At 39.6% G+C, this 25,628-nt stretch overlaps 1 protein-coding gene across 2 annotated transcripts in view; it reads left to right on the forward strand.

Moving 5' to 3' along the window:
- Positions 1-25,628, forward strand: part of hivep2a (HIVEP zinc finger 2a) — a 70,425-nt gene that overhangs the window by 3,739 nt on the left and 41,058 nt on the right. Inside the window, exons 1-2 of one of the 2 annotated variants that reach the window (XM_084433030.1) lie at positions 47-442; positions 893-961. The gene's annotated coding sequence lies outside the window, so the exon portion shown is untranslated. Of the gene's footprint in view, positions 1-46; positions 443-892; positions 962-25,628 lie in introns of those variants that run through there. The other variant, XM_084433031.1, reaches the window with a different exon arrangement.

Raw genomic sequence — 25,628 nt, forward strand, 5'->3', positions numbered from 1 at the left:
AGTCTCTTGCTCGCGCTCTCTCTCCTGCCCTTCTTTTCTTTCGTTTTCTGCAGCACCAGGGCAAGGCGAGACCTATTTTAATGCCTGCAGCCATTGCCCGTGTGCCTTCGTCGTGGTTGACGCCTCCTCCGGACCATCCGGCCAATCAGAGTGTAGCTGCTTACACCGGAGAAACATGATCGTTTTTTTCACTCTTTTGCTCCTTTCTCTGAGCAAGTGAAGGTAGCAAGAGTGGGAGCAACCAAAGAGTGTGCGAAAGAGGAGGAGGGAGAGAGAGGGAGAGCGAGAGAGAGAGGGAGAGAGAGAAGGCTGCAGACAGCGGTAGGGAAATAGCTTCTCGCGCAGAACGTGAGCGAATGGTGATTGTACGGGCTTGCGCGATTGCCACAGCAGAGAGGAAGGAGGTTTGGAGCCCCTGAGGATCTGAAGGATGCCATGTCAGGTGAGCAACTGACCTGGGCAGGGGGGAGATAGTAGATAGTAGATAGGAGCGGTGGAAAAAAATGAGAATAAAAGTAAAGAAAAGCTGGTTGTGTTGTGGATCGTGTTTTTGTGCTGCTTTGCTGCTTGTTTTTAACTCCTATATGGAGTCTGGCTGAAGTGACAGCTGGCTAGCGGGCATTGGCAGGGGATCTGACCCATGCTGGACACATTCGCACAAGTTTAGTGGCTTACGGGAACAAGTTTTTAACCCACTGTCATACCTTTGCTGATAATGTGTAGTGTTAAAATATAAAATAGCTTACCTAATTATAGATAACTTATGCACTAGATGACATGGCATAATGAATATTGCTGCACATATTTTTTGTTGGTATGTGTGTGTGTGTGTGTGTACTTTAATAAAAAAACAGTGTTGCATGCACTAATAACATTACCTTTTTCTGAACAGGGTGTGTGAGGAGGGTGTGTACCTGGATTAGATTCCCAGGACCGTCAGGAGAAGAAAACCAAACACTGGGTACAGTATGTTTGAGATATGTTATGTTTAAGATACACTGTGCCGATTTGCATAAATTAGCACAGGTGTTTATGCTAAGCTTATAGCTGTATCAATCAGAAGTTCATAAAGTGGTGACGTCATCGGTTTCTGTGTATTTGGTAAAGCAACCCCTGAAAAGCTTGTGTAAGGGTGTATTACTTGAAACCTACCACACTTTTTTAAACTGCAGTTTCCGAGCTTTGTTAATAGGACTGCATAATTAATGTGCAGGTAATTGAGTTGGGCTGATTATTCATTATAAGAATGATGAATATCATCGCAACAGACTGATTTAGGAAGTATTTCTCGGCTCTCATTATTTTCAGTCACTTTTGATGAACTTGTATTCAACTTTGTTCAGGGATGAGTTTAAGATAACAGAGAACGAATTAGTGGGACTAGAATCTGAAAGAGGAACTGAAAATAGTAAAAGTAGAATGCACTTTCTAATCTATTCTAGAATTTAGTCATCTTCAGTGCATGCATTGTTTTAGCGGAGGTTTTTGAGGTAGGCCTGATAGACTGTATTTGTCCTGTTGTGTGCCACTCTTTGTGTAGACCAGACCTCTTCTGTTTTTCTTTCTTTCAGTCTCCCTCGACCATATGCTCAGTATACAAAGAGCTGTTTGTGACTGTACATAGATTGCACCATAAATATAGATGTATAAAATGTTGATAACCATCAGGCAACACACAAGCCTGCCAGTGGATCAACAAAATTGAGGCACCAGCTACACTGAGCAAATTGTACATTTGTACAGTGTGTATAAAGGTAACTTGAATGCGTGTTGGTTGATTCAGGGTGTGGTGAAGTCATTTCTGTTATAGTGTGTGTTTGTCGATGTGAAGCTCGGTGGTTAGCTCTGGGACATAGGTAGTGTGTGAACTGTTGTGTCTGTCTGAACCAGAGTATTGTGGGTGGCGAATGTTGATCCATGCCTGAAGCAATCCAGTGATGTAACCACAGTTTGCTCGAGGCGGTGAAAAAGGCAAGCCGTTGGACTTTTCTGTTTGTGTTTAGTCTGTAAAGTTCAGGTTATGTTGAGCAACAATTTTAAATAGTTTGATCAATAGGCTGAGAGGTTTTGTCATGCTGATGTGTATCACTGTGGGTTAAATGCCATTTGATTGTTCTTGACTCCAATTCGCTAGAAGTGTTGTGATGCTTTTTGCTGATTTGAGTTGACGGCAAAGGGCCCTCTGGTTATCATTCGCTGTGCTAATTGGAAAAACATGCGGCCCCTGGAAGAAAGACAGCTGTACGACAGTAAGGCTCTTCTGAGTGGCAAATGCTCTTTCCCTTGTTTACCTCAGGGAGCGTGAGCGTGGTGGGCATTAAGAGGTCAAAAGGTCATTCTGCCAATCCTCTTTGAGTGAGGGGTTGGGTTATATTTGGGTCAAAATGATAAAGGTGATGAGTGGAACTTTGGTATTAGTGCTTTTGAGTATGGAAAATACTTTTTATGCTCTGTAATGTATCCTGTTGAAGTGAATCATCATGCCAGATAATATGTTAACTTGAACATTGGTATGCTGAGTATGACTAGATATTGATACAGATCTCCTGAGCTCTTTGATTCTATTTCTGTCATGACAACTCTCAGAGTGATTGGCATGGTATGACAATGTTGTTTGTTTGGTCTTGGCGCAATATATCTGCTGCGCTGCTGCTGCTGCTTTTATTGCTGCTGTAGGTTATTGCTGCTGCTGCTGCGGCAGAGCAAGTACAGGACTTGCTACTGCCAATACATACACGACACGCTGCTGTGAGCAAGTAAGACATGCTGCTGCTGTACAATATAGCGTATACATGAATTACCCGTAGCAGATCTATACAGGTGGAGCTGGGGAAGGCGGAGGGTTTCTGAAAGCGCACTGCACTGCTAAGGTAAATGCTACCCAAGTATTTGAAGGTTGAGCTTGCAGCTCATTGGCTACTGATATGGCAGGAACCAATCAGCTGCGCCCTATAGATAACAATGTGATTATGAACAGGTGAGTAAAAGGACCTATTAGCCTGCACCATGTAGAGTTTCATGCCAGAACTTTGTATTTGATTCAGATTTTTTATTTTTCATTCAGATTCTAATTTTATTTGTGTATATTTCAGTGATAAAGTTAATTTTGCCCACAAATGAAAGAAACTCTAATGCTGTAAATTATATGGGGTGTTTCAGATAGATTCAAGTCAGTAACTTTATGAACTCAAGTGATTAACCGGCTCAAGTGATTCATTTGTTTCGGCATTCAGGTTACATTGGTCATGCTGTATTTTTCAGATTCACTAAAAAGTACCGACTCATAAGAGTCATTGGTTGTGAATCAAACTACACTGGTCACACTGTATGTTTGTTTTGTGTGAAGCCCTAGGACATCTCAATAGAAAGACGTTTTTATTGACAATATTTATATGTAGTCTTTTTATTTCACATTTCCAGCACACTGCACATTTAATGATATAACTAATATTGTCTCTGGTGTTTTTTGTTGACATTTTTACCCATTATTCAGCCCATTATTGTCATCAGCATGTTGTCTTTGGCATTTTTAGTGAGTGTTACTAAAATGATTTTTTGGTCATTATGCATTATGTAAATAATGCATTTTGAAAATGCCAAAAAAATTTTTTATATCACATTTTTGTGACATTACTGCCACCCATGAACCATGAATACCAGTTGGACTTTTGACCAGCACGAGCATGATGTCATTCACTAAGCTCAGCAACAGTCCAGTTACAACAGCAATAAGTCAGCACTGACTGAGTAATGCTTCTCACCTGCTCACCTTTTCAGCTCAATGTGGCGATGGAGGATTTTTGTTATGGATTATCGTTCATAAAATGGTCACACAGGGCATTTCCTGACCTGTGTGTGTATAAGTAGATGTTTGTCCCTATAGTGCATGACACTTTTCACCCTATTAAGGGGCTGTCAGGTCAGGCATCTTACAGGCAAAAAGGTCAAAGCTGCCAATGCAGTGAACACAGTCCTCTGGAGAGAGACATGCTTCCTGTCTTACAGCTCTTTAATGTTAAGCCTCTGATTGCTGCCAACTCAGAGCGCAAGCTGTTTAAAATCTCTCTGAATGGTCGTCAGGTGTACATTATGTCCCAAATAGGGAGAAAGCAATAAACAACTGAATGAAATTGTGCATGGAGAGTGACTCTAACTTCAAATCGGTGCAAAAACATTTGCAAGCCCCTCTTCCAAGTTTCTTGACATGCGATTTTTCTGTATTTTAAGGAATATTCCCTGTTTACTTCCATGTTGGGCTGCACAATTTGGGGTGCATACATTTTAGGGCTGCACAAAACTGGAAAAAACTGACATTGTGATATTTAGAATTTCTGTGATATACGTAAATTTCGATATGGGAACAGATGACTTGAATAGCTCTATTTGGAAAGAATTTATGATTATAGAATGATTGAGATGATTTTGTAGGGGAGTGAATCTGAAAAGAAACTAATTATAAGCATTAGATAAATACAATAGAACAAAAATACAGTGCATTATGTTTTTCAAGTCAAGTCTAACAGTATCCAGTTACAGAATTTGTATAATCAAATGCAAATAACACTGCAGTCTGCACTGTATGAATAAAATAGAATTAATCTTTGTTAAAGCTACAAAAATGACACAGTCAGCAGCGGGTATATTAGGCTGCTGTCACTTTAAAAGCTAATGCTCAAATCCAATACAATGATACGTATACATTTTCTTTTTCAGTTGTTTACGTTCATGTAAGCCACAGTCGTGTTTCCTAGTATGCTTGCCGAGGCTGGTATTTTAACATTATTGTGCTTGTATGTGTCTGTTCTAGCTCAAACAGAGGTGGGTGAGAACGGAATTCTGTGTTCGCGTGCTGTCAAAATGGCGTGCAAGCTCGAAATGAGTTCTCTTTCGTGTCTTCTTGCGCTCGAATGGCTTAAAATTGCTTGAATGTTTAAACTGACAGAACCTAAAACAGGTGCAACTGATAAACTTTCACTGTATGATGGTTAAACTTTGCAATTAATCCGAGAATCACATGCGTTTTAAACCGTGGTGCCTGGTCCGTACGGATCACAGATCAACTACGATTCACTTGATATCGCACATCCTGCGATGCGACAATCGCGGATGGCCACATCGCAATATCGATGCTAAAATTATTTAGTGTGCAGCCCTAAACAATTTATTTAATTCAATTTCAGATTATTGCGATTTCGGTTTTATTTTGGTTAAGCCCTACTTATGTTTCACAAGAACTCATATTCTTGCTTTTTTAAGATAATGCATTTTATCATGGACATACATTTTTGTGGTACACAAAACATGATGGCACAAAGGCTGTCGATTTGAGCCCAGGTAGTATTACACCTTTCTTTTAAAAATATGCTGGGAGACGTATGCACTATGAAATAAACTAGTTTGTTGGTAGTACAGCATAATTTACCCAGATGCACTGCCTGTTTACAGTTCCTTTATGCTATCTGATATTACTTAAATCCTAGCTTGATACATTTAGTCGTCCATTAGCCCTTAAGTGGAGGAGGTGGTCTATAAGCGATTGACTTAGTAAAACACACAGCACGGCAAAAACACTAAGCATGATGATTATACGAATATTTCCCTGTCAGCAGTTGCATGTAATATGCTAATGGAGGATCTTGCTCATCAGAAGAACACAAACCTCCTTGATACACAACACTGAGATGACTGTTTATGATATGAACAACAGCAGGGGTTCCAGGTCACGCCGACGGCTCGAGGTTGAGGAAAACGAGAGCTATTGGTCAGCCCGCCGCTTTTGTGTAAACCCCGATGAAGACAATGCACAAAAGCCCCCTAAAGCAGCAACACATACTTTGTTACTATGGGAACCTACCAGAACTGTGCTTTGTCCTTGATGGAATCAGATGGATAGAGAAGCTGTATTAGTGGAGCTTAGAAGAGAGAGGAACAGACAGAGAAAGAAGCATAAAAAGCAGGAAGCAGCGTGTGTGAGGATGAATGGAGATGCAGTACATCTTCCTTCGAGTGAATTTCAGCATGGTGGGGAGACTCTTGACCCTCAACCCTTGCTCTGATTGATCTGTCTGTATTGATTCAGTACATTAAGAATTTATTATGCTGCTAGACGTGTCACTAGATTACATGAGCTCTTTGCTGACTAATTAGGTAACAGTAAAAAAAGACAACAGTGTATCGGCGAAAGGTTCCACGCACACATACACATGTAAAGAATGAAGCACATGCCGCACAGGGACCAAAACCAGTCTCATCTTTCCCAAGCAGAACAATAGTATGTGCAGGTGTTTCATCTGATCAGAAATAGAGCACCCACCCACCCACACACACATACAGTTATTCAAAGAAACACGGAAACTTGTACGTAGGCATCAACGAGCACACACATACAGTCTCATTCACCTAAACCGTTTACGAGTAACCACGCATGGAGCACACCTTTCTCTAACAGACAATGTTACATTAGATACGGTGTTTGTAGGTCGGAAAATAGGTTAACGGAGTTGTTACCCAAAAATTCTGTCATCATTTATTCACCCCCATGTCGTTCCAAACCTCTATGGCTATCTGTCTTCCATGGAATGCAAAAGGAGATTTTTTTGACTAATGTCTTGGTCACTCTCTGTTCAACTGAAAGGAATGAGGAGCTTTCAAGCTTCAAAAAAGCACCATAACTATCAGAAAATATTATAAATGTAGTCCATACAACTTGCGTACTATATTCGAGAGTCTAGAGTCTATGAGACTGAAATTTAAGCTGTTATTCACTGATTTTTTTTCCAATCCAGTGTGTCTGCTACAAATGGATTATTGAGATAGTGGACCCTATTTTGCACCCGACGCACAATGGACTTTTCCCTCGACAGGCGCACGTCGGTAAATTAGGGAATGAACTTGCGCTCCCGGGTGCGGTTCAGCGAAAAGAGGAGGCGTGTTCTGGCGCAAACGTTCCCTGGTGCTATTTTGCAGTTCCAGAAAACAATTCCGCCACAGACCAGGAAAAACCTAGTCTAAAGTCAGTGGCGCGTTTTCATTGGCGTGTTCAGATGCTATTTTAAGGACGCATGCTTGGCCATAATGTAGCGTGCGCATACACTTTTGCGCATACACAACAGCAGTTGCCATTTTTGCAAACCATACATAATTACAAGGAAAAATATTCCACATGAGGGAAATCATTGTGGTGTCCATGAAGATGTGAAAAAATAGGCATAAATCTAGCTTACACATTTACCCAAATTATTATACGCCTATTTAACTGAAGTTAATTTGGGTGGGTTTCTCCCATCCCCATACAATGTCACTTCTCTGTCTTTTACGGCCCTGACGAGAACGTCGATCTCCTCGGCTGTGAACCGTTCCTGGCGTGCACCTGGCAAATCCGCTGTTATAATAGCAATCTGCCATGGAACAAGCGTGCCTGCTCTTAAAGGGAATGTGCGATGATGCTCTGATTGGTTTATTTCACGTTACGCCCAAACCACACCTATGAGTAATGTAGCTACTTCAGACCAACCCATTTTAGATTTGCGTTGGGCGCAAGAGTCATTTATCCCGCCGGTATAATAGCAACAGCGCCCGAGATCCGACCACAAAGTTACTTGCGTTTCGCGTTTGATACTTGCGTTTCAGACCGTTAAAATAGGGCCCCAGTGAGTTAAATTTGAGAAAGTCTGAATCATGAACGAATCTGGTTTTGTGAACTGGATAAACCAATTAATTGAAAAATATTTGATTCAAATGAATTGTTTGTTAATGAATCAGTGATTTTTCTCTCATAAACTCTGTCTCGCATAATCTTGGGCAGATTTGAAGGTTTTTCAGTTTCAAATTGTATTGCTTTACTTGTTATGTATAGCGCATTATTCATATGGACCACTTTTATGATTATTCTAATTTTGGACCCCATTCACTTTTACTATATTGAAAGAATATTTATAATTTATTAAAATGCCTTTTGTGTTGCAGTGAAGAAAGAAAATTGTACAGGATGACATGAGTGTGCGTGAATGATGACAGAATTTTCTTTTTTTGGGTGGACTATCCCTTTAAATAACTGTATTTTGGGCCCTGTTTTATTTCCAGACTGTACAGTAGAAATTCAGCACCGCACAGCCCCTCAGTTGTTCTATTCTTCCTCATGCCACTTCCAGATAACAGAGCATTTGAATTTGAATAGCCCAGGATTGGACAACAAGCGTGCGCGCTGCTGTTTCCTGTAGCCGGGCAGAGACAAGGCGAGCGGCGTGTGTCCGTAGGCAAAGCACATGGAAAGCAGCGAGAGAGTGAGCAGGAACTGTCCTGCCTTGCTCTCCCACACATCGCGCCGCACACTATATTCGGCGTGCTGGCAGAGAGCTGAAATACGCCCTCCTTTCGTTTCCTTCTCTTTGTCAATGCAAATCGCACACCGTCCAAAAGCTGCACAGCTGCAACGGAGCACGCTTCCTGTTTGACAAGGTGCATGCGTGAGCTTCTGCAGAGGTGGAGGGATGCGTGCTGGAGATGAAGCCGGGCCTGTGGTTTTCATGCCCACTCGGTTGCCACATGCAAGTGCGTGTGCGGGCGCTCAGCTGTCTCGATAAGGTCAGATGGCGATGCTGTTTCTGCCGTGGTATTGCATCACAGTAAGAGACCCATTACATTTGCGGCGGTTTCACGAGTTGAACTCTGGGTTCTAGTGATGCATATCGCTCTATCTCGCAGACTCCCCTGTGCACTGCTATCTCTCCCCGGATGTGTGTGGAGTCAAAGGCGGACAAAGAAGCACTTATATGACACCTCTTTGACTTAATCGTCTGTTTTAATCATGCTTAATCTATTAACCCAGCATCTGCAGATGACCAGCAGAATGCGTCACTAATTTGCATGAAAATCTATCATTAGATTACTAACATCATTACTTAATTCCCAGTATGCAGATTACTAGATGGATGATAGCACCAGATGGCAATGAAATCAGAGACTATAAGATAATTGTTTTATTTCTTCACACATTCACTTTTAAACAGGTCATGACATAGATTTTTTATTTTATTTGAATATGTCCATTGAGGTTCACTTATAATGTTAATAAAGTTTGTTTTTGCGCATCAAAACAAATACCCTCATTCTGACCATCAGTCTGGAATAAACCCTTTTTAAGGCTTTCAGTATTCGGTCACTGTTTGGCTAACGTCATGAATTGAAAAAAGTATCAACGCCCACTCGCTATTGCACATGAGAAAATGTATTGAAAACATTTATCCATATAATATAATGAGGATGTTGTTGTAAATATGCAGGATATTGTAATGGTAAAAATACCTCTTATATGTCAAAAGGTTGACAAAAATTGTATTTCTCACGTCATGAACACAGTTGGTTTACTTTATGTACCCTACCTTTATGTACTTTAAGATCCCAGGCTTCTTTAGTTTTTACCCTTTGTCTCAATTTTTGTTGTTGTTGTTGATCTCATATTCCTGGATGGAAGAATAAGTTTATGTATATCATATTACTGACTAATACATGAATCGACTGTTATTATTGCTCATTATAATGACTTTTTGGCAGTGGTTTGTCAGAAAGCTGGAGAAAATAGGAAACCCTGATTGGGGGTTATTCAAGGAGAGCTCTGTTTTCACTCTCTCTTTTCCTGTGGTGCTTGTTGAGCAGGTGGTGAGCTGAGCTCGGTAGGATTGGTTGGCAGAGGCTGTTTGTTGAGTTGGTGAGGTGGCAGCTGCGTTGAGCACCGAGCAAAAAGTAGCGCTTTCCTCCCTCCCCGCCTCACTTTCAGCACACCCACGTGCCACCCGCATGCCGAAAAGAGCTGCTCTCGCCCCACTCTCGCCGCGACGGGATGAGGGTGTAGCGAGGGGGTGGTGGTGTTGCAATCAGTGCAACGGAGTAATGAGGAAAGATTTCAGCATAGATCAATGTCGTTCATTAAAACGTTTTTTTTTTTGTTATTTTTTTTTTGTTAATGATAACGAAGACATAAAAACTGCACATTTTAATTACACAATTTAATTAAATCCTATTGTTTACAAAAATATAAAAAATACTAGATATTAACAATGCACTAATGTTTCATATTTTGTTTAATTAGTTTTTTTTATAAACTAAAGCATTATTTTTCTATTTTTTTCAATTTGATGCAGTGTTATTTTAATATTATTTATATATTATTATAGTATTTGTTAATCTTTAAAGCATCTTTTTTTACAATTCTATAACTTTTAGCCTTAATTTCTTTTATTTATATTTAAGTTTTAGTTTGAGTAATGTTGCCAAGGCTACATTTCTCAGGTTTTTTTTTATCAATATTTTTATTTTATTTTATTTCAGCTTTATTTCAATGAAGGAAAATAATTGATAGTTTTGGTTTTAGTTAACAATAACAACACTGGTTAGATGCCTTTTTAGTGTAAAATAAATGATTATAATATGATAAAAATATGGACTAGATTTAAACATTGTCTTTAAATCTAGTCAATATTTTTGTCATATTAATAATCATTTACTTTGATTAGATTTAGAGACAAAAACTATGACTAAAACAAAAACTAAAAAGGACAGAGACTTAATCCTGCATTCAGGGGTAATTGTTTGCCTTTTTGACTGTTTTTAGTATCTGTGCACTATCTAGTCATTGTTTTGCTCATTTTGTCAGTCATATAAGATCTCTATCATATATTCTCAATTTTTGTTCACTGGTGCAACAGCAATCTCATCTATCTCCTCTTTTATGAAGGTGACCTACTTATAAGTAAACGTGGAGTATTTTCCCCCATTGTGTGGTAAAAGGCAGGTAATCCCTAATGTATGTCATCTGTCATCAAACACACTTGCATATGGAGGGTTTGGCTGGTGATGAGGGGGTAGGCCACCCCCCTGCCCGCACGATAAGTGCCCTGCTGGGAATGGAGCACCTCCGACACTGGCCTGTTGGCTCAACTTCCCAGGTCAATAATCCAACATTCTGTCATTAGCAGTCCCACGCTGTTCCTCAGCAGCTGTCCTTCACACTTGATAGCAGTACACTGAAGTGCTTATTAAGCAGAGCAAAGGCTGGACAGTGTGCTTCTATTGACATAAATGAGTGGCGGATGACACTCAGCCTCTCTGCAATCAGGAAGGGTGCTTGCGATTAATTAGCGGTTGTCTCTTCAGTGGAAGATGCAGCCAAGAGGGCACCTAAGATGTTTGTCAGGAGACTAACAACAGCACACATGGGAATCAAGAAGCTGTTACTTAATTCTGTGTCAAACAAAATTCCTAGGTTTGTGTGAGATAAACACAATCTGATCAACAACAACATCACATTGAAATTATTTCATTTTCTATAAAGCTGCTTTGAAACAATATGTATTTTTAAAAGCGCTATACAAATAAATGTGAATTGAATGCAATCTATTTAAGGCCAATTATTGCATTTATGCTACCTCTAAAGAAAAGTCATTTTAAGCTCATTTTTTTACTTATTGAATTATCTCAACATTTGGCAACATTTCTTTTTTCCAATTATTTATAGCTTAAAAATACTAAAATAATTGTTAATGGTATCAAGGATCGTTAAGAGAAATTGGAGCTGGAATCACTAAATAAACCCTTTTTATTGTAATCGTACAGTATTAGAAATGAGCCACCCTATTTTTTCAATAGCCATTGAAAAAACCCCACATTGGTTGGCCACAATTGAACATCTGTTATCCGTCAATTGATTTAATTACGTTAATGAAGTTTTACGAGGTGAGAGACAGAAAATAACAATTCTGGATCTACAGTACACATGTGGTTCTGATCTTTAGGCATTTGTGATGGAGGACAACTATGAATCTGGATCTGTGTTAAATTAATAATCTTAATAATCTATCTTGCCCTCCTCGTAGCTTTTGACTGATCCATGCAGGATTGCCAACATTTTATATACTCAGGAGTGTTCATTTTGTTTCCTAATGAGACATTTTGTCATGACATGGCATCTTATAATTTGTTGTTCTTCCTTGCTAAATAATTAAACTCTGGACTCTTTGGACTACCCAATAGACTGCTTGGAATGTTTTTATTAAAACTGCCATCTTCACGTAGTCTGGTGATGAATAGCCTGCTAAATCTTTCCCTTGCTCCAATTTACTGCAGGGATTAATAGAAGCCAAAGTTTAATTACGGCATGCGAGCGGAGACACATATTAAAGCTCTTTGTTCTCCCTGTACATGAAAGGTGATTACAGGTAGTACAGATCTATGTATCACTGCCTTGGAAATACACCTTAGTAAGTCACCTTTACTAATACTCAAAATGCCGGTTATTTTGGGTATATCAGTTGATTTGGTTGTGATTAGGTTTTAAAGGCCAGTAAATTCATTTACTTATTGTGTTAACATTTCTCTGATATTGTTGAGTATGTACAGAGAGGGCTGCTTTTAGTCTTGATGTGTAATCTCCTCGTTTCCCATCTTTGCTGTTATTTCATAACAATTGTATTGGGATACAGCCTTGTTTTATAACTGTTGAGGTTGGATTTAGGTTCTGGCTAAGGAAACTCTTACTATATCTCACACCGTTAAGATAGGGAGTTACAGACGTTATGAATCAAAGCTAGCAAAGTGCGGACAGAACCCACGACTTATTGCTCACCTGACGTCTCTGTCACAGAATTTCTTTTTCCACCAAAACAGTCCCTCCAGACAGGTTGGAAAGAGATGCTGGAAACAACAGCATCATGGGATTGGGTTTTTCTAATGTGCCTCACAAATTAACTTGATATTTGTCTCTAGCTAGACAAAAACGTTAGACATTTCATATATTTGTACTCTAAATCAGGGCTGTAACGAGACACCATAGACATATGGCCAAATTGTCCCCCTCAAATCCATCATGCATCGCTCTGTTTGACGAAAAGTTTCAAAAGTTACATTTTTAGGCTGGTCTGCCTCAGTGGTCTAACACTCGTCAATATCAAAATGACTGAGATGGTCAATCAATTTAAAGAAGGCAGGATTTACTGTTCATAGAAGCCGAATATGAATTACAGCATGATGCTTCAGTTTTAACGGTGCAAGAATGCGAGGTAAGATGTAAGTAGCTAAATATTTAATATTCAACAACTGTTTTATTGAAATGTTAAATGACCAACAGTATACTGTGATGCAACACTACTCTGCATTTTTGTCAAATTTCACTTTTTTGAAATGAAAATATATAATTCATGTGATTAACAGGGCTGTTTTTGGCACATTAAGCATACGATTAAGAGTGAATGTGTGCATGTTTTAAAATAAAAAAAATATTATTTCAAGTTCAAACTGATTGTAGTTATTTTGCTGTTCTTATTTCTTTGTCTTTATTACCTTAAAGGGATAGTTCACCCAAAATGAGAATTCTGAATTCAAATGAAGATCTTTTTGATGAAAGCTGAGAGCTTTCTGTCCCTCCATAGACAGCTACACAACTACCACTGACACTTCAAAAAGTTCATAAAGAGATCGTAAAACTAATCCATTTGAATTGACCGGTTTAGTCCAACATTTTCATCAACTCACACACATCAGTTGTGATAAACGGAAGCTCAAGCAAGTTTGCTTGACGTGCGAGAACCAATGAGGTCAGTGGCGAATGCTGACTTTTTATTGTATGAAATTGCTGTCAATCAAAAGGAGATGCAGCCTTTCGACAGACCCTCCAAGCAATCATCATGCAGAAGCCCGGAGTCCAGGCCAGCCCACTCCTCCATTCACCCCCAGAGACGCTGAGCGTCCGTGGGCGAGACATAATCGCAGCATTTATCCAATGACCGTCTAGTTTCGAAGCGCTGAAAAAAACTGTTCATGGACACTGGGCTTCAACAGGGAAATGCACTGTGACGCTACGGGAATGTATGAGAAGGAAATCGAGTCAGCCGACCTGCTATATGTAACTGATTCTTAACGAACTCATTCTGAGATGAACGTGTTCTAACGCATTTTTAGTCAATAAAATGTTAACACAATAGTACATATTTGACCATTCATTTTTTTACATTATAGGGGAAGCCGAACTTCCCTTGCAGTCTTAAAGAAATCCCCACTGAATGAGGTTCATTCTTGTGTGTTACGCAGCACGTTTGAGCTTTCGCAATAACTACTGCGGTTCATTCTCGTGTTACGCAGCTCGTTTGAGCTTTCGCAAGAACTAATGCGGTTCATTTTCGTGTTACGCAGCACGTTTGAGCTTTCGCAAGAACTAATGAGGTCCATTCTCGTGTTACGCAGCACGGTCCCCTCCAATGTTCAATACATGTTTATGGCCTTGCTCTAAATCACTGTATATTTTGAGTGAAAAATTGAACAAAACTGAAGTAGCAAAACTTTTGGTGTGCTGCCCAGCGAATTTCTGAGGCGTTTAGATGCATGCGGGCTACTGATGTACATGCCTTTGAGTCTTTGCATTTGATTTGTGTTAAGCTCCTCTTCATCACAGGAGGACGGAGGAAGGGACGGAAGGGCCGCCACTCCTCCTCCTTTGAGCCCGGATCCCTTGATCAGAACATTCAGAGGCTTTACAGCCGCCTGCACCGCCAAACACGCAACCGCTCGACGTACAGTATGTGTGGCGCACGCCGCTTCAAAGTCCCGAGCTGTCTGCCTTGGAGCATTGATCCCACTCTCTCTGAAAAAAAGAAAGAAAGAAAAACACTGACAATATTAGCAAAAGAGATGAGCCCTCAACTTGACGTGCGTTGAAACATGCCCTGCTTTGAGAGCCCACTGAGCAAGCTGGGAGCCTTGAATAAGACGAGTGAGGGGGGGGGGGGGTAACTACACTTCATGTCATGCTTTTTTAAACGCTTTTGGCAATGAATGACTGTTTCTTTATGCGGTGGAAGTAACGGTGGCTTTTTTTTTTTTGCTTGAGCGACATGTTCAACCAGCTTGTCTGGGCCACCGTGTGACAGGAAGCATTGCAAGCAGAGATATTATTACGCTGACAGCCAAAACAAAACAAAAGACAACATTATTAGATGTCTTACCAGATGTGTGAAGTTTGTGATGAGATAAAATAGACCTGTGCTATCATTATTTGAGTGTTTTTACTTTGTTTAATCCATCTGGTCTTCTTAGCATGGTTTGTTTCATTATGCCAGCCTTGTCTCCTGTTGCCAGACTTTTGACTGTGACATAAAGTCAGGTCTTCATTGCAGCTTTATAGCCATTTGAAACTGTTGCTGCATTTTAGTTGCTGCAAAATGTTGAGGGTCAGTATGATTTTTTTTAAATGACTAAATTAATACTTTTATTCAGCAAGGATGCATTCAATTGATCAATCTATTTAAAATAAATGCTGTTATTTTGAACTTTTCATCAAAAAAATGTAACCATTTTCAACATTGATAATAATAATACATTTATTGAGCACCAAATCAGCATGTTAGAATGATTTCTAAAGGATCACGTGACACTAACTGGAGTAAAGATGCTGAAAATTCAGCTTTGTCATCACAATTATCAATTTAAATTGAACATATATTCAAATAGAAAGAATTTATTTGAAATTGTATTCTGTTTAAATAAATGCAGTATTGGTTAGCATAAGAGACTTCTTTCAAAAACATTAAAATAATCTAAACCCCAAACCTTTGAACATTTGTGTATATAATAAATCTTTATTTATTAAATAATTTCGTACTATTTTCATTGTTATTGCTTTTTTTTTTTTTATTGTGCAATATGCATCAGATGGTCATTAAACAGTTCATGGGCAGTCAGTGGTCATGCCTCTGAGTTTGGGACTATAGCCCAGATTTCAAATGCTATTTTATTTTAATTGTATGGTTTAAATGAGACAATAATAGTCTCTCAAAACACAAAACCTGATGATAAAAATCAGTATTAGATCACTTTCCAAGCCTCAAAGTGTTTTTTTTTTTTTTTTTTTTTGTGGTCATGAGATGGATGGATGATTACACAGTCGTTCATTTAGATGGATGACTTTGTGATCTTGGTTTCCTCTTCTATCAGGGGTAGCCACCTGCTCAGTGTGATGTCAGTGATGTCTGCTTTTCCTTGCTCAACATGTGGTGTGATGTAGGGTGGTTGAGTGAGAGGAGGTGTTGCTGGTGCACGCGCACACACGCACGTTCACACATGCACACACCGTACTGGGAAGGCTTAGGAAGTGTGAGCTGCCACAGTGTCAGGTCGCTGGTGCTCCCAGCAACCCACTCTGAATACACTCAGCTTCCTGCCTGAGCTGACAATCTGCTCTCTTCTGACTGCTTGTGCGAGCATGTGTGTGCATTTGTGCGTGCAAGTGCAAACACTGTAAAATTCTGTTCCTTTGAAATGTCAGGTGCGCAGGCCTAATGCAAAACTGTGTTAGTCACAAGGCGTCTATCTGTTCCCTGAAAATATTTTACTAGCCTTGAAAGCTTTGGAGGAACAACATAAGAAAACGACTTTACTTTCTCTGGAAATTGTAACCTGCTAGTACGACGTCCATTTAAATGGAACCAAAATATCTCAGCCCTTGCTCACTTTCTCCCTCCAGTCACCCTCTGGCCAAAACAAATTGTGTGGCAAAGCAGGAACATTTTAAGTGAGACTCGAGGCGCTGTTCCTGGAGGACTGGATCTTGGCAGGGCTGTACCGGTAGCGTGGCAGGAGGGGGGTTTCGCTTTATCTCAATTCTGTCTGTTTCCTCATCCCATCTGTGAGTTTGGCAGCCTTGTTAAACTGACATTGCTAGTCTTCTATCTCACCTTCTAATTTTTGCCCTGCAGCCCATCCAAGAATCGCAAGTGCATCCGTTCTCCCGTGCTGCTGGTTTCCATGGCGTTGAGGAAACGTGGTCTGTGGTGGCATGCCAGTTTGGTGTATACTGTGCACCAGTGGTCCTCCTTCCTGAAGTACTGTACAGGTTTTTTTTTTTTTTGTCTGTCCTCAGGCTGTTGTTTGAAATAATAATTTCTCTGGTCATGATTTAAAGGGATAGTTCACCCAAAAATACAAATTATGTTATTGATTACTCACCCTCATTTTGTTACAAACCTGCATGTAAAAAAAAAAAACAAGAACAATTTCTTGGCTTTCGTTACAAAAATCATACAGGTTTGGAATGGCATGCAGGGGATTTAATAATAGAAGCCTGTGGAATTATTTAAATTAAATATTTAATATTCACATCCAACAATTAAATTATACAAATATATAAAACTATAATATAATTTATAATATGATTTAATTTAATTATATTTAATTTATATTATAATGAATTAATTTAGTAATACTTATATATGAGTACATAATATAAACCTTCAATAAATATAGGTTTTTGTTATTGTAGTCACACCATTATGGAATGATTTTACTGCAAAGTGTATTTTATTTTATTATTTTATTTCAACACTGTAATTCTGTCAAAGATTGTTGCATTTTTGGGTCCTTTCCATAAATATATGCAGGGGCTGTCTGAGGGTTTCATAGCCAACATTTAACACTGTCACAGTTCTGGCAGTTTGCAGCACGGTGAGTAATGTTTTGAAGATCCAGGGAGGGATGCAGAAAAAGTTTTGGACACAGAAAGCTTTGCTGTGTTTACCACAACTGTATGTGGCTCCCAATGAGACCGGGGCTTGGCACAGGAAGCTGAACTGTGTTAATTTAATTAGCACTAAATAGGTATGACAGTGTTCTGCCCAAGCCGTTTTGGGATTGTAGGGACCCAGTTCATTCCCATTTGAGAGGGGAACTCCCAATTAGCCTACTATGTAGAGCCTTGAATTTTGATGTGTGAAATATTTTGGTCTTTCTTTACGGCTATTCAGTCTTGGATTGGCATGACCAGAGTAGATGGAAGAGAGTCGTTGTCTGGATTTTACAAATATCCTGCTGAGGGAAGCACTTTATTGGCTTAGACTATCTGCTTTGTGTAAATACACAGCACTGGAAGCCCTGGCAGTGGCGGGGTGAATTGATTTCCTCTGGTGGGACAGACCCTGGATTTGTGTGCAGAGGAGTGACACAGCTGCTCTCTCTCTCTCTCTCTCTCTCTCTCTCTCTCTCTCTCTCTCTCTGTCACTTCTCTGCTGCATCAAGGCCACTTTCAACTCCAGTCCTTCCCCTCTTTACTGTTTACTACTCCCTCCCTCACACTCTCTGTCGCTCCTACACTTTATCATGTTTTTTTTCCCTTCTGACACTCAGTTTTTTTCCCTTCTATCTCTGAATATATTGTCGCGTCTAGCTGTGAGTGTGCTTTAAGCACATGCTGCAACCTTGATAGATGTTCTCTTCCTCTTTCTCTCTATCTCTCTCTCTCTCCCTCCCTACTTGTCCTCTTCTATTTCTGCATCCTGCTGTTGTAGGTCTGTATTTCTCTCCCCCAGCGAGCCCATCTTTCCCCTGTGTGATGTCAGATGCGGATCTGGGTGAGCGAATGGGCATCCGTTCATGTATCTCTCGTTCTGCGGATGGGCTCTGGGAGAAACCTAAATTTAGCAGCTCCTCGCTCTCTCTCTGTTGTGTTTGCTGTGCATGGCTTAATTAGCACACAGCATGGCACAGTACGTTTTGGATGCATTATATAATGCGTTATATAATTGGATGCATATTTCATGTTGAATGTTGGAGAGGGAGGCTCTTTTCAGTCCCATCCTATAGTTGAAGATGAGTGCTAGTGTCGAGAAGAAAGTACAAGCTTATGTTCCTTTTGGAGATATGTGGCAGCTTGAGGGGAAACTGCTGCTGTCATTAACCTGGGAAATTCAATGCCAGTTCTGTCAAATCTGAGCTGCTAATCAAAAGGTTGCAAAAGGTAATAATTATCCAATTATATTGGCTTTGGATTTAGTACAGTGACAATATATTAAAATAGATTGATAGATAAAAAAAAAAAAAAAAAATTTTTTTTATATCAGTATCAGGAGTCACTGTTCCTGCAAAAACTGTACTGAAATCTCTTTGGATTGTTTTATAATTTTATAATTGACTGATTAAAATTTTTTTTTTTGCAGAAAACGTGTTTTTGAAGTCATTGTATAGTTGCCATCTTATCTTTGTTGTGCGTGATTAGCCTGTCAGAATCTCTCTATGAGAGATCAATTCAAGATGTTTTCTAGTACAACGTTCTTTGTAAACGAACAGGTCTTGTTGATTGTTGGAGTAATTGCTGAAAGCCTCAATGAGTCATTTCTTTTCCCAAAAGCGGAGAGGTTTACAATAGATGTTAACAAGCTCATGGCATGGCACCAGCTTACAAACATCTGACTGGAAACGGGCTGCAACATAATAACCCCTCAGGAGAGGAACATTTGTGTAGTTTACAACTGGAATGTTAAGTGTCATGACCTGGCCGTGATATTGTAATGTAATGTGAGTTAACACAGATACACCCAACTGAGTCATTCTTCAGAAAGTCTTACAAGGCAGATTCGATGGATGCGTTTGTTTCCCACTGCAAGAAACAATGTCACGGCATGTTGAGGTTTTCCTGGAGAAAACGGACGTTCTCGAACTGCTAACTGATTGCGATGCAGTGGCCAGGGATGATAGTGGCATCTGGGGGGTGCTCGGAGGGGGCGCTTGTGACCAGGCCACCACAGCGTGAGTGGATCACATTTCCCGAGAGACAGATATACTGTTGCCCAGCTCATTGACAGAAATTCATTTATTCGTCCTCTCCAGCAAACGATTCATGTTCACTAACCTCTCTGCTTAGCCTTGGAATAAATCCTCTCTCTGGAGAAAATAGTTTTTTTTTTTTTACCAGCTGTCCAGTCTTGCCTGCTTTTATAACCACTGGTCTTAGTTTTTTTAAGCTAAGGCTACGTCTACAATTAATCCAGATGCATTTGAAAACGGCGTTTTCGTTTCAAAACGGGTGTGCGTTTTCAAAAAGCTCCATCTCAGTGTGGATGGAAGGCCAAAACAGAGAGAAAAAGATGCGTTTTCAAATGAAAACGTATTAATGTGGACAAGGTCTAAAAGAACAGAAAGAGTTTTTTTTCACATTGCAGAGGTCACAATAGTGACATCTGTTTCTGTTACCGCTGATTTACATTTAGAGAATATGAGTGGCTCATGCACTTACTCTTAGAATGTTCCAGAGTCTTTCAGGGACATCCACCGGACAGCCTAGCATATTTTGAGAGTCCAACAATATGTCCAGTGTGCCCTACTGGTTATCCAGGATCAAGGGCCAAGTTTAGACCTGTCACACAGCAGGGTTGTGCACCATTAAGAATTGAGAATGCCTTTTAAATTCGTCTGGATTTGAATTGATGTTGACTTACGGTAGCCAACACGATGCAGAATTGCAATTTGAATTTGAAGGAAGTAGAATAAAATAAATGAAAATGAAAATAATGAAATGCAAAGAAATTTTAAATTGAATAAGAAAAGCATAGATAAATAGATAAGACTTTTTATTGTAAAATGGATATTTGTTTAAAGATCGGACTTTTATAGATTTCTTTCGAAAGAATGAAAATAGCTTAAATTCATACATGAAAACATATAGATTACGCTAAACTGCTATAAAATCTAGAGTTCGATGTATAAGCATCACCCAAACATGAAAATTCATGTTGTTCCAAACCAGTAAAGACTTCATCTTCGGAACACAAATCTCAGATCAAATCTGAGAGCTTTCTGTCCCTCCATAGAAAGCTACACTACTACCACTGACACTTCAAAAAGTTCATAAAGAGATTGCTAAACCAATACATATGATTTGAGCGATTTAGTCAAAAATTTTCTGAAGAGACACGATCGTTTTATATGATGAACAGATTGAGTTCATCAACTCACACATCAGTTGTGGTAAACGGAAGCTCAAACATGTTGAGAGAATTGTATAATTCATTGCCTTTAGCTTTTGTGCTTGAAATTTCTTTTTAATGTTGTAGAAACGTGTTGTCTGAGCAATTGAGGTAATTTCATCTGCTAATGTTCTATTCACAGTAATTGTTCAGAGGTGGAAAAATATAATTTTTCAAATTACCCTGCCTCATCTGAGGTCTTTTTTCCATTCCCCGGTGGACTGCATCCGGTCCTGGGCGCTGAATAAGAGGTGGGTGGCATATACAAAGCCTGAATCTGTTTGCTGTGTGTGCACTTTAATAGAACTCTTGTTCTTGCATTGGGCAGGCGGCAGCGGGTGAATCACCTGCGCCACAATGTGTTTTGGTTCAGGCAAGCGGAGGGGAATTGGGCGCAACAGGGGGTCTTCTGTTTGGGAAGCCCCCGGTGTTCATTCCCAACATCAGCCAGCTGATCTGACTCAGGGCCAGGGCTAAAATTGGCCGTGCTTGTCTGGGCGATTTTTGTAAACCGACACTGCGGACAAGGGGTCTCTTTTGGGGTGGCCTTGCCCCCTCCGTGCCTTGCCTCTGAACGCAACAGGTGCAGCGGGGCAACTTGAGCTTTATGGAATGACAGACTGCTGAGAGAGCAGCACTGGGGAGTATGCTCAGAGGGGTATTTGCTCCAGAAGGTTTCTTTCCCCCGTTTTTTTCCTTCGGGCAAAATTGGAGACAGCTGCCGGGGAGCGGCGCAGATAGGTAAACACGCTCCTGGGTTGCATAACAGGAGAAAGCAGGTCCCCGATGGTGCACGGAGTGTGAGCCACTGCCTTGCACTCCAGTGAGCAATTGTGCAGCCCTCGCTTGAGAGCCTGTTTGTTTTGGAATGGCTGCTGAGTGACTGTTTTCATCAGACTACACACGCACCCCCCTGAACTCCCACCGGGCCTCCTAGATCGGAGAATAACTCCTGCCGCGAGTCACGCCGGGGTTGAGAGGTCAAATGGTATACTGACACGAATTTGTGCACAGTTCAACAAGGCCTGAAGTGTCAGGAATCTGTGACTGTGACCTTGCAGTGTGTTGAATGAAAAGCTAATTTAATCTTCATTTTAATGAACCCTTGAGCTTGGAATGTGGTGGTTTAAGTACGCTTAGCCTGAAAGTTGTATGATGCACATCACAAAATGTTTTTCCCTCATGTCATAAGCTGTTTTTAGAATGCACAATTGTGATGGAGTATAAATGGTCAGCATGGTCAGATAGTTTTCTCCTCATGATCACTTTTCATTTACAGTTGAATAATCACTTCCCTTACGAAAATTAACCATGTTTTTACTATGATTCAAACAAAAAAAAACATGGTTCTTGTAGTAATTCCATGGTGACCACAAATTAACCATGGTTTAGCTACAAAAACCATAGTTTAACTATGGTTAAACTATGGTTTTGTGGTTATACAAATGGTAGTCAATACGCTAAAAAAACATGGTCTTACTACAATAATACCATGGTTAATTTTCGTAAGGGTTCCTGTATGGAGGAACATGTTGTAGGCTTTGATAGCTGTGATGTTTTGTGTTAATTGGATACTGCATTGCTTTTGGTGCTCTGTGCCTCAGTTCCAGCCTATCTTCAGGTTAATCACTTACTGAATCTGCAAACCCCTCTGTACTGTTAACATGTTAACATACTCTAATTGTGTGATTCATTTATGTGTGCGTAAGCTCTTGTTTTTGAGCAGTTGGCTGTGCCCTGTTCTCATGCGCTTGAGGGATCTGATGGAAAGTACTGTGCAGCGTTACAAATGAGACCCAGCACAGGTTGCCTCCCAATTTTCTCTGCTCTAGTTATCCACTATTGCAGGATTTTCCCTCTTTTTAGCATCTTTTCACAACCCTAGTACTTCCAGAAAATATGAATGAATGACTTCTAAAGTAACGCAGGCTCAGAAGAAGTGATTTTAGAATGTACCCTGCTGATTTGGCTGCTAGTTATATACAATTGTACACTCCCTTGACAAACGCCACTCTGGAGGATTGATGGTTGCTGAAGGCACGCACTTCTGTTGTCAGCTATGCAGTGAAACAAAACATCCCTCATTTCCTTTCTAAACAGACGCTTTTTCATTACAGCTCCACAAATAGATTTTGATGCGAACACATTGTTATAGAGAAATGTTTAATTATTCAGTATTAAATGAAACCACTTTGATACAGATATCAGAAGTTGTCTTTCTTGTACACCTACTTTGGAAAACAATACTTTCAGCAATACGTAATATTAATAATTGATTCGAGAAAGGAGTACTGGGAGAATTAATGTTCCCAATCAACATTAGGTCTGTAAAAAAAAAATATATATATTTTTGTGAAAAAATATTTTTTGAAATTTGATGTTTGTGTTTGCGTTTTGTGTCTTGATCTGAAATGTCAAATTAAGAAATACTGCCTGAAATGCCCTGAGGGAAGATGGCGATTGATTTGCCTCATAAGTACAATCCTCCACTTATGACGTAGTTTTGAACAGATCCATCTAATCTTAGCATTAATACATGCTAAATATACAAGAAAAAGAGGTGGACACGTCTTGCATCTTGTTTCACAAGATGTCTAACTTCACTGAGTCCTCAGTGGCTGCTGATGAAGTGATAATCCTATGAATAATACCATGACTAATCAGTTGCAATATATCAATGTCAAAAAGTTCAAAGGTTTGGTACGGTAACCGTAATCTCACCACAGTGGCAGTTGGACTGTGACGTCACTTCTCAAGGAGGTAGTTTGTACAATAGATTGTCATTAACGTCAAAGACGGAAAACTTCCATGAGAAGTGGAAAAATAAAGGCCAATCCCAGCTAGGGGTTGGTGAGGTAAGCAGAGTGTACTGTGGTGATGGGAGGATCCTTCAGTTCCCTTGAGTCCCTCCCCTCATCCAGCCTGCTGATTAGAGGAGTGCTCACAGCTTGGCAAAGGCCCAGAGCCTCACCTCAGCCATTAAACTTGTTCATTCAGCATTAATGCCAGCTGATATCTTGTTCCTGTCCTCTTGTCCCTTAGCCACAGACCTGTCAGGCTGCTTACTTACTGAGGATGATGCAAAGAAACAGCCAGACGTCCACCCTGCCCTAGATCTTGTCCTAAACCGTTATCTCTTCTCTGACCATTACCGTGAACACGACAGGCCAGTACCTGTCTGCACGGATGGCATTGCAGCCTTTTTATTTGCTCTCACACTCAGCACATTGTCTCATCAGCAATGACTCGGGCTAAGAGGCACCTACATGTGGGCAGAATGTGGACTGACGCTGTTTTTAGATCAAGGGCAATCACATTCTGAGTAGTTAAATATTAATGAAACCTCACCTGCCTAGTTTAGCAAGAAATGCACTATTATGTGTTGCTGCTTGTAGTAGGAGTTTGTGTATATTTGTATGCATGTGGGCATAGGTGGATGAATAATTAATTTGTGCAACAAAACAGTGGAACATATGAAGCCTGCTCTGTATTTCTCCACAGTAAGCAGATGGCATTCTTTATGATGTACGCCTGTAGTGAATACCACCTGATCGTTCAGTAAAACAGGAAAAGATTGATTTAGATTGACAGCGATATCAGTATCTAGAAATATTTTTCCATCTCTAGAGCATGCGTTTGCAATATGGATTATTCTTTATTTGCCGCGGCAAATAGTATCCCTCAACTTTGCAGTTAAAATCAACGTTAAATGACAATTTGTAAATAATATTGTATGGAAGAAATTTGTGCATTGTGATTTAAAAAAAAAAAGTATACTACCGTTCAAAAGTTTGGCATCAGTAAGATTTTTTTTTACTTTAAAAGATAAATAAATACATTTCAAATAAATTCTTTTGAACTTTCTATTTACCAAAGAATCCTGAAAAAATATTGAATGGATCACAAAACTAGCTGTTTTTAACGTTTATAATTATAAGAAATGTTTCTTGAGCACCAATTCAGCATATTATAATCATTTCTGAAAAAAAAAAAAATGCTTTGCCATCACAGGAATAAATGACATCTTAAAATATATTAAAATAGTTATTTTAAATTGTAATATTTCACAATATTACTGTATTTTGATCAAATAAATACAACCTTGCTGAGCATAATAATACTTATTTTAAAAACATTTTAAAAATCTTACCAGCTCCAGAATTTGTAATGGTAGTGTACATTTTAATAAATCATATTCATATTTCTAAAATATCCTATGACCTTGAAACTATCACAATGGTAGATTTGTGAGAATCAGACCATGAAAGACAGTAACAACCTAGACAAAGTGTTTGTCACTAGTATTTTATTAAAATTAAAAGCTAAATGTGCAAACTTCCATTTTACTGGATATACCATGATAAATACAACGTTTTTAAATGCATAGCCATAATGTATATTATAAAAAAACAAGTATTTTGACAAATTTCTGCCTCTCGTTTGCTACCCCAATTAAAGAATGACCCATCTAAAATAGAGAAAATTCTACTCTTATCAAAAACAATCCAACACATTTTAATTCGGTGCCCTATTGGATATCTATCGGTAGCTAAACCAACAGAGCGGCTTACAGAGAGACTTGTTCAGACAGTGAGTGAGAACCTCCCGGGAACAGGTTTGGGTCCTTTTAGTGTTTTTTCTTTTATTGTCTGCGTCTCTGTGTGGGCGATGTCATGGGGGATACTGACTCCCAGTTGGCCAGATTCTCAGCTAGTCACTGAGTCGCTCTCCAGAGGTCAGACCTGGTCAAATATATTTAGTGGTGTAAATTGAATTCTGTGGTAAGGGCAAAAGTCTGCTGAATAGCTGTGTAGGTTTAGCTCGCAGATGTGATTAACTGATTCATCTTTG

Source organism: Rutilus rutilus (assembly GCF_951802725.1).
Source record: "Rutilus rutilus genome assembly, chromosome: 15".
NCBI lineage: Eukaryota > Metazoa > Chordata > Actinopteri > Cypriniformes > Leuciscidae > Rutilus > Rutilus rutilus.